Source organism: Thalia democratica, chromosome 5 (assembly GCF_965202585.1).
Source record: "Thalia democratica chromosome 5, ktThaDemo2.hap1.1, whole genome shotgun sequence".
NCBI lineage: Eukaryota > Metazoa > Chordata > Thaliacea > Salpida > Salpidae > Thalia > Thalia democratica.
The window spans coordinates 22,558,339-22,568,609 of NC_139169.1; positions in this window are offsets into that span (position 1 = coordinate 22,558,339).

The window sequence follows — 10,271 nt, forward strand, 5'->3', positions numbered from 1 at the left end:
AGTTTTTCATAAACTTCAGTTTTAGATAGCAAAATGATTTTTTGTATCTTTTGCCTTCAGTACGAAATAATTAAATTTCTTTTTAATACTATAAAACTATTGTTTTCTGAAATAAATTTCAAGTACTGAGTTAAATATATTTTGATAACTTTATAATGAGTTAAAAAAGTTAACATTTGAAACTATGTCTTACAAAAATGTACATTTAGGATTATTTTATACTAACAAATTATTGTTTTTAAGCGGTTTTATTTATAGGTTTAATTTCCAGTATTTTGAATGTGTTTCAAATTTTATTAAATATTAGTTAAAAATATGTATTTTAAGTTTTAAAAAAAAACTTTTACCGTACTAGTGATCCTAAAACTGCCAGACAGAGTTATGCAAGCAATTTTGTATAAATGTGCAACAAATTCAAATTTTAAGTTTTCCTTACAAGGTGCTTCAAATGTGCTCATTCAATTGATAGTTAATAGTAAGCCAGGGTTTCAAAAAGTAATATGATTAATCACCCTTTTGACACAAGTTTTAAAAACAATCCCTTTGTGTAACTAAAAGTCGCCTTTTAATTGTTTGATAAACCATTTAACTTTACGTTTTCTCACTAGTTGTTGCGCCCTGATAACTAAAACTTTTTTTTTGAATATTACCCATTTTGTAAGTGCGCTAGGGCAAAAGTAGTTATACTGCAAACTTTTGTAAATAGGTATTATCTGCATTGCTTTCAAATTTGCGATTTTCAGCGAGCAGCTATTTAGAACTTCACTTATAAAAAGCTCTCGACTCTTGGCTTATGTTGTTCAATTGAAACTTTCTACCATTGTAGGTCAAACTAATAAGTAGAAGAATAATTTTCATAACTAATTTTGTACCGATAACAGTTTTTAGTAGACTTATCCTAGTAAACTCTTATGCTCACTTGAAGTGTATTGTATCTTTTTAAGGACTACTTCATTATTCCAAACGACTTCTACAGTAAACTTTTTTTGACAAAGCTCATATACAAAGTTGCGAAAATTAACTTAAGTAATATAAACTAATATAATAAGCATCATTTATCGAGAGAATGACCCTCAATATTTATTAAAAAATTTTGACTTGGTACCTAAGAACCTTCGTTATCGTGTTTTACACCATATGTGCCTTTTAAGGTGTCCAGGACATACTATAATTTATGATTTTAAATAGTAGATTAAGTAAGCCCTAAATACAAGGTTCAAAAACAAATAACAGTTTTAATAATTCAGAGAGTTGTTAAAAATAATTTTATTTTAATTTGTTCAAAAGCAGTGATTCTTAAACTTGGGTAAATTCCCTTCTTTTAGGAGGTAAATTTTCTTTATTACACGTTATGTAAATTCGAATTGGCATGATCAACCATTTTGTTAAACTTTAGCTTGTCTCACGGCAAACGAAAGTCCGGGCTTCTGCTTTGCTGACTTTCGCTGATGCTTTTTGTTGATTTATTAATTGTATTTGTAGTTTAACTCGAATTTTTTTTAAGGTTAAATAAACTCTTTGATTTTTATTATTTTTTATTTCTAAAAACTTTAAGTCAGAAAATCTAGGTTTTTCCTCAAATTTGAAAATTATTTTGTAGGTTGGAGTAAATTTGGTAATAATCTTTCAAAAAGGGGTAAAAATAAAAAAAAAGTTTAAGCTGTATTGAAGGAAAAAATATGAGAGCGAAAAATCCGTTCTGAGCTGAACTAATATATTAAATATAAATTATAGGCAATTTTTGAATCAAGCGCATTCATTGCACAGCTCAGCGCAATTTGAAAAAAAAATATTCAAAGCATAAATTTAGTTTTTAAAAATCCTTGCAATAATTCAATTAAAATATCTTTTTTTAAATTGCGATAAATTAAAATAAATTTAAACGTTAGGCGTGTTTTGACTGGTTTCCTGTGCACCTCCTAAAAAACAACTAAAACTAGTTCACTATTTTTGTTGTTTGATCAGCATTTTTACATGTTTTAGTAGACTTTATTTGCTTTTTTTTTGTTAAATCTTTGAATAACTACTGTTGAATTTATAAAATGTAAAAAAACAAAAAAGTTTTAACATTTGCTTGTGCCTTGTTGGATGTCAGCTAGAAGATATTTAAGTTTAGAATTTAAAAGTGATTTCATAGTTACAACCTATATTTTTAAAAAAAGCCAATTTGTTAAAGAAAACGTTTTATTAAGTTGCCTAAAGTTACGACTTAAAATCTAAAAATAAATTGTGATTTATTGTTTTACATTGTTTTTAAGCTATAAAGCAAAACTTTACTTTATAAATATTAAAAATTTTGAAAAAAATAACTATACATAGATGATTCTAGAATCTAGATAATAAAATAGATTTTTTTTTTCAATTTCATAAATATAGCAAATAAAAATTATATTATATTAGCGCAGATTCCCTAAGTCTTTACTATGATATCTTTATTATAACAATATATATAATTATAAGTTATAATTTTTATAGTTAACTTCTTACTCACTTAAACAATTAGTTCGAAAATTTCTTTAACTAGAAACCTTTTATGCTTTTAATCATTAAATTTTATTAATATTTTTTTTTTCAATATTTCTTTCAGTTATTAGTATCCAACTTTTATAAACTAAACTAAAACACTTTACGGTAAAGTATTTATATAATTACAAACATATACATTTAACAGTAATATAATTTTAATTTTAATCCTTATTAGAAATTTTGAAGGACTCTATAATTACATCTTTAAAATGTTAATAGCTAAAATTTAGACTATAAATATTTATTACAGTTTCAATTTTAAACTAATTGGCTAGGTTTTTAAATAGTAAGTTACTTACCTGTATCAGTTAAAAAATAGAACCATTACCTTTAAAAACCTTCATTTAAAAAAATAATTCTTAAAAAACTTAAAATAAGGACTATTCTAGATATTTTAACACTAAATTTATTAAAAATATTTTTATTTAAAACATGTTTTATAAGTGCTATAGTATAATTATAGCAATGTATTTCCTTTTTTTTAAAGTTACTTAAGAAAAACAGTTTATTAGTGAAGGAAAATAACTATGATACCCCTTTTTAAAAGGCCTAGACATGCCCCTGCTAAAAATTAGTGGATTGCTTTAAAGTATTCAACACGCTTGTAAACTAAATTTACATTGTAAAGTTCATTACTAAATTCAGCTGTATATGACAAAAACTTCAAATGTAGATGTTATAAATAATAACTATTGTGAAAAATTCTTTTATACAAACATTATTTGGTAAAATGAGGGAAAATATGACAAATATAGCAAAATATGATAAATTTTAAAAAATATTTAAAGGAATAGCAACTATGGCAAAAATATTGCAACTATAGTAAATTTGAGAAAAATATTCAAAAATATTACAAATATAATGTAATAACAACAAAAAAATAGCAAAATTGTAAAATATAGGGCTAATATGGCAATTCTAGCAAAAACATTACAAATATAGTAAAAAATGATAAAATCGGAAAAAGTATGGCAAATTTGGCAAACTATGTCATAAAAAGCTAATTTAGTATACAGTTTTAACATCTTTTTAAAACACCTTCAAATAGAGTTTTTGTTCCTGATATGATAGTTTTAATTTACTATCTATAGTAGGGTATTCAGTATTCACACTGGTGTTAAAATTGTACCCAGTAAAACCCATGACATTATGGCTTATTTTAACTCTATATATAGCATGATCATTCTTTAACCATTTCATCAGTAACAAAAGCATAAGTAGTAACAAGTAAATGTTACTTATTGCTATAAATTTTTTAATTTTTTTATACTTGACAGTTTTTTGTTCTTTTGTACATTTAAAAAAATATGCTTTAAAGGTGTGTGTAAATGTTTAGTTGTTTATTTGCTTGAATTTGAACTAATTCGATTAACAACGTACAAACTTAATAAATTTAACATCCCTGAATCTAGTTTATATTGAATATTTAGTTCAAAAAAACAGAAATTGTGTATTTTAGTATCAACACATTAAAATTAACTTAATCTGCCAAAAAACATTGTTCGAAAAATGAAAATGTAAAACAAACAAAAACTACTTTAATTAATGTAATACATATTGTTTTGAATGTGTCTGTACACATTTAAATACTTCTTGTAGAGACAATAATGTTAGAAAGTTATTCATTAACTAAGCTCAATCAAACTTAATTATTAAATTAAAAGTGGTTTAAAGTATGAACATTTTTGTAAATTGGTTTGCATAGGAATTAATTTAAAGTGCAATAAAAACTCCTAAAAAATCAAAATGTTTCAAAATAAGAAAAAAAACTTATTTATTATTATTATGTTATTTTAAATGTTTTTGTGGACACTTAAAAACAACATTAAGTATTAAAATATCTAAAAAGAAACTTAGGCATTAAAAAATGTAGAAAAATACCTAAATTTTAAAGAAATGCCATTTTAGTAATTTACTGTGCATTAATTTTGTACAAAATGGAATCATTTGCATTTAGTTTATTTATTATATAGGTAATACGTAACTAACTTACTGAATCCAAGCACTCTTTAAACTCTTTTTTTCAGATAATAATTTGCTGTGGTAAGAAAAAAATTATTATGAAACTGAAAAAAAACTCTGGTACAAATCTAACTGGTGATTTTTACATTTTTAAGCTAAAACGGTAAAGTCTTTTAATTCTTTTAAAATGTTTTACAAGGACTTAAAACGAAAATACTCAAATTAAACCAAATAACCGAAAAAAAATTAACTTCAATTAAATTTTGCTCAGCGGGTCACATTTTCATGCTCGCGGGCCGCGAAATTTTCTTTCGCGGGCCGGATTCCATTCAAAATCGTTTAGATTCAAAATTCAAAATCAATTCAAACTCAGAAAACGTTTATCGTTGTAGAGGGGAGAGTGGGTTTCTTCTGATGTTTTCTACCTTAAAAAAAAAAAACGTGCTCACTGACCACAGATTTACCCTTGAAGGGCCGCAGTTGGCCCGTGGACCGCAGTTTGCCGACTCCTTATCTACAACCATCTAAGTGTAGTTAACTTTAATAATTAACGTATATTATTTTAAAGTAAAACTTTGCTTTATAGCTTAAAAACAATGTAAAATAATAATTCACGATTTGTGTTAGCATTCTGAGTCGTAACTTCAAGCAACTTAGTAAAAAGTTTTCTTTAACAAATTGGCTTTTTTAAAACATATGTGTTATAACTATAAAATTACTTTTAAATTCTGAATTTAAATATCTTTCAGCTGACATCTAATAAGGCACAAGCAAATATTAAAACTTTTTTGTTTTTACATTTTATAAATTAAACAGTAATTATTCAACGATTTAGAAAAAAAAGCAAAATCATGTCTATTAAAACATGTAAAAGTTCTGATCAAACAACAAAATTAGTAAACTATTTTTAGTTGTTTTTTAGGAGATGCACAGGAAACATGAAGCCAGTCAAAACTTGTCCGAAGTTTTGAATGATTTTTTTTATCACAGCTTCATATTCAAAAAAATACTTAAATTGAACTGTTGTAAGAGTTTTTAAAAACTAAATTTATGCGTTGAAACATTTTATTTCAAAAAAAGTGCTGAGCTGATTAGTGAATGTTGTTTGCTGTACAGTGGATTTGAAAGCAAAATTTAAATTAATGTTTAATAAAAAGGTTAATTGAAAACAAAACTGAGGTATTAAGCAGTTTATTTTGTTTACTGTTATTTATTACAATTAGCAGCTTAGCTGCTTATGTTTGTAACAATCAAAGTACATGTTTAATTTTGTAATGAACTTGCAGATTAAAGTAATTATTAATCATTTGCTGTCTGTTGCATAAAAATATGCATATTGTATAATTTTATTAAGCAATAAAAAGTTGAAATCATATAAATTCCAGTGTTGATAATTTTAGTAATATAGTTGTTCAAAAAGAAGTTAAGAAAGAAAATAATATCAATAATTAACATTAAAAGGTGTTTTGTTGTTTTAATAAACAAGTTACCACTACTAAGAAAAATAAGTAAAGTTATTTTACAACTAAACTTCTTAATTTGCATTATGTATAATTATTAGAACTCAATGTTCTAAAATTTACAATTTCTAATTAAACTAATTAAAATTACTTATTAATGGATAGTTTGTAATTAGTATCATTACAGATTGTTATAAGTTAATTTCCTAGCACATATAGCTTATTGGTTTGCTTAAATTCTTCTATTAACTGCTTTATTAATTGCATATGATCCAAGTACTTTTAATTATAAACTTTTATAAAAGTTTTTTTTTTGCAACATATATTGTTAGCTTTGTGTAAAAAGATGTTGAAAAGCAAAAAGATGTATTTGTAATCCAACAGTTCTTAGATTAAAGGATAGCAACTTGTTTATTCAGAGGGCCGTTTAAATTAAAAAAACATTATAAAAAAAGATTTAATAAAAAAATCATTTAATATGCAGTATCGTTTACTAAATTTCGTACTAGTAGCACATATCCACCTATTCTTTATCGAAAAGCTCAGTTTAAGTGTTTATTTTCACCTTAAAATTGTTGCAAGCCAGAAATTTTAAGTATCCAAACCAATATACTAAACTGAATATAAGTTCCGATCATAGGTGTAAAAAAAAAAAAATAATAAATCACGCAGTTAACTAGGACTAAGTGGCAAGTTCGTTTTATGTAGAAAACAATTCAAATAGATCTAAAAACTAGCATAATTAGAAATTTGTTTTGGTTTTTGTATAATTTATCACGCGTTTGTTTACTTTAAAAGTAAGTTTTGAACTATTTTTGGTTTTGAATAGCATTAAATTAAAAAACTATAAACGTAATAAAAAACTTTGGTCAATGTAATAAAGTAAACATTGATTCTTTGAAAATAGGTGTAAGTGAAAGCAAAAATGCTTTTTATCCAACAGTAACGAAACTAATATTTAAGATATAAGTACGAAAAATTAGATAAATAAAAGGAATATAAGAAAATAATGAACTACACCTAAATGTTGAAAGTTTGATCTTGAGTTAATTTTAAACAACTTAAATTTATTAAAGGTTTTTGCTCACTTTTTTCTTTAATTTTTTTTTTGAATAAGTTGCACTATCAAATTATTTTTCTTCGAGTAAATTATTATATGTACATGTACAGTTATTGTATGTATGAAAGGTACTTCGATTAGGATCAATAGCAAACAAAAACTTAACTAGAGATATATTTGTTTAGGTGTAGCATGCTGTGGTTTAAAAAAATACGCGTGTCGTAATGACAGATATTCCAATGACGTCATAAACACACTCGCTGACTTTTGTTTTCGGATGTATTCTTAAAATTAAAGGCTAAAGTTCAAATTTTTTAGGCTCACGGGTTATATATTTTAGACAAAAATCAAAGAACTAAAACATAAACTCTAACCCTTGTTTTCTGAACTTTTGATTCTTTTCTTTCTTTATTTTCTAACCAATCAGTAGTTAACTGTTCTGTTTAATATAAGTAAATTATTTTTTATACAAACTTTATACTTTAAAGTATAGCTTTTGGTTATCTATTTGTAAAAAAATTAAGTAGTGTCTTTCTTAAAAAAAGTTGATATAGTTTATAGCACATAAATTTATAAAAAACTTTACAAACATATCGCATTTCTGTAGTTATAAACACAAAATATACATACTTTTAATTTTTTTAACTTGTATTACTTCGAATCTCGAATGTACTGTTTTAGATGGTACAACGTTTAGTCTATTCTTATAAACTGCAACTAAATGTATTAATGATTTAATAGTATTAAAATTTTAACACACAGTTTTTTTTTCTCTCAAAAAGTTATTATTATGAACTGAAAAGAACTTTAAATCAAAATATTTTATTTTCAAGAGTCTCTTTTTAAGTTTGATGACGAAATAGGTCAGGGTCATGACGGCATCAAAGGGAACAGCTTCTACACCAACAAAGAATTTTGTAGTCCTACAAGCTAAGCAGCTTCAAAAGTTCTAAATTCATTTAATATTTCGTTGATGATCTTACTACTTTTTAACGACTTAAAAAGCACGTTTTCAAGTGTAAAAATTTCATTTAAGAATAAGACATATGTTCATCAGGTCATAAATATAAGATAAAATTTCAAGTACATAGTTAATTACAGAGACAAGTATAAAGAGAAGTTAAAAACTGAAACTAAAAAAAAGATGAGATTTTGTTAAGCATTGAGTAATGTTTAAAAAATGAAAATGAATGCAAGTATTTAGGTAGTACCTGAATGGCTTAAAATTTTAGTCTATTAGTTTTTCTAGCATATATGATTTTTTTACAAGTGATAATGATTTAACTGTTTGCTTATCTAGTGTAATAAATTTCAAACATGATTTTTTATTTTGACATAAATTTAGAAAAGTTAAAAAATTTAATAAACTATTCAAATAAAGATTTTAAATAAAGTTCGTTGGCAAAAATATTTATTTTGTAAAAATAAGAATTACACTTTAGACTAAATTTAATAAGAACTTAACAAAAACTTTGCTGTTTAAAGTTTTTTTCATCGAAGTAGTTATTTAAGTTGTGATACGTATCTTTTCAACAAAATAAATGTTGTTAAACTGAAAATAACTTGTTCTATGCACAAGGTAGTAAATTGTAAAATTTTAATTTATAAAATAATAAAACAAGCTCAGTTTATTTTCAAATGAAAATAGATGAAATTATAAACTTACAAATGTAAAAGTAAGTTTACTAAATATAAAGATGATTTGTTAACTTTTTATTTTCAAATATGTTAAAGATTCAAAAGTAAAATTATAACAAAAAAATTGTTTGCTCGTTTTATTTATTGTTGTAAATAATTGATTTAAATGTTTGTTATATTGTAGATCAGACAAAAAATTAATTAGTAACAAAGAAGCAGTGTAGACTAAAAATAGACAGACTCAATTTACATGTATTTTTATAATATCTATTAATTTAAAAACATTTTTAATAATGATTACAATTTTTTTAAAACATAATTTTACTACATTTGTAAAGCTTAAAACTAGCTCTCCTAAAGTATGCGATATTGGCCATCAGGGTAAAATAACTGGACAAGACTTGTATACTGTACATAGTGCTTAAATCAGCCCAAAGCTAAAGTAGGTTATTGAAAGTTTATTGAAGACAGGTTTTAAACCTGAAAGGGTTTTAAACTTATATATTGTGAAAAAAAAGTAGATTTTTCTAAACAATCATTTCATTTTTTTTTAAATTAAGATAAAATAACTTGTAAATGGTCGATATCTAATGAAGGTGGTGCTTTTATTTTATTATCACGTGGACGACAATAGTGATTTCGGAAAACCCTTTAAAAAAGATTATAGTATTTTTTGAAGTTTCTTGTATGTAAAATAGTTTTTATTTCATAACTTTTTTTACAGGCATAGCTAAGTATGTTTGATAACATTTCAAAACTCAAGCTTTCAAATCCTAAATGGATTATTAAAACTATTTATGATAAACTAACACATATTTCAATCAGGTAATTAAAAATGCCATTATTTAAAATGCTGTGAAAACTTTTGCTTACTTAGAAAGTATTTGTTCTAATTCTAGCTAAGTAATTCATACTAAAAATAAGAAACGTAAAAAGTTGGTTTTCTAAAAATAAGCTAAAGAAATGTTTTCTTTGTGTAAACTTGTAACAAAGAAAACATCTTTTTAAAAATTAAACAAAACAATATAGTTTACGCATGTAGAAAAATAAAACAAAATTATAAAGTTGTTTGGTGTAATACAAGTTTTTAAAGTTACGTTTTAACGTGTTTGCAATGTTCTTACATGCACAAACTTTAGTTTTACTTGTAATGTTTAGTTAAAAACGTAAAAAAAACTTTATTGTATTAGCAAAAATAGTATAATGTTTTAAATTATATACTATTTATATATACCATAACTTTTTACTTGTTTAAATGAAAGATATACAATCTGATAAAATTGAATTATGAGCTAAAACTATGAAAGATAACTATAAAAAAAAATGTAACAACGATGTTTATTAGCTACACATTTTTAATTTACTCGCTACATTGTTAAAACTTAATTGACAAAGTTGTTCAAATAAGTTATGATAAGCAATAAAATAAGCTAATAGAAAATACAAATAGCTAATTTTTTCTTTGTTTGCATAGTTTATATGTATTTTAATAGTTAAACTTCTTACTACATATGTCAGCTGTATAAGTAACTTTATTGTTGAATAAAAATTCCTTTACAGTTTAATTGTATTATTCACATATACATTTTTTACTTAAAAAAAATTTTGTTGAAAAAGTTTAGAAG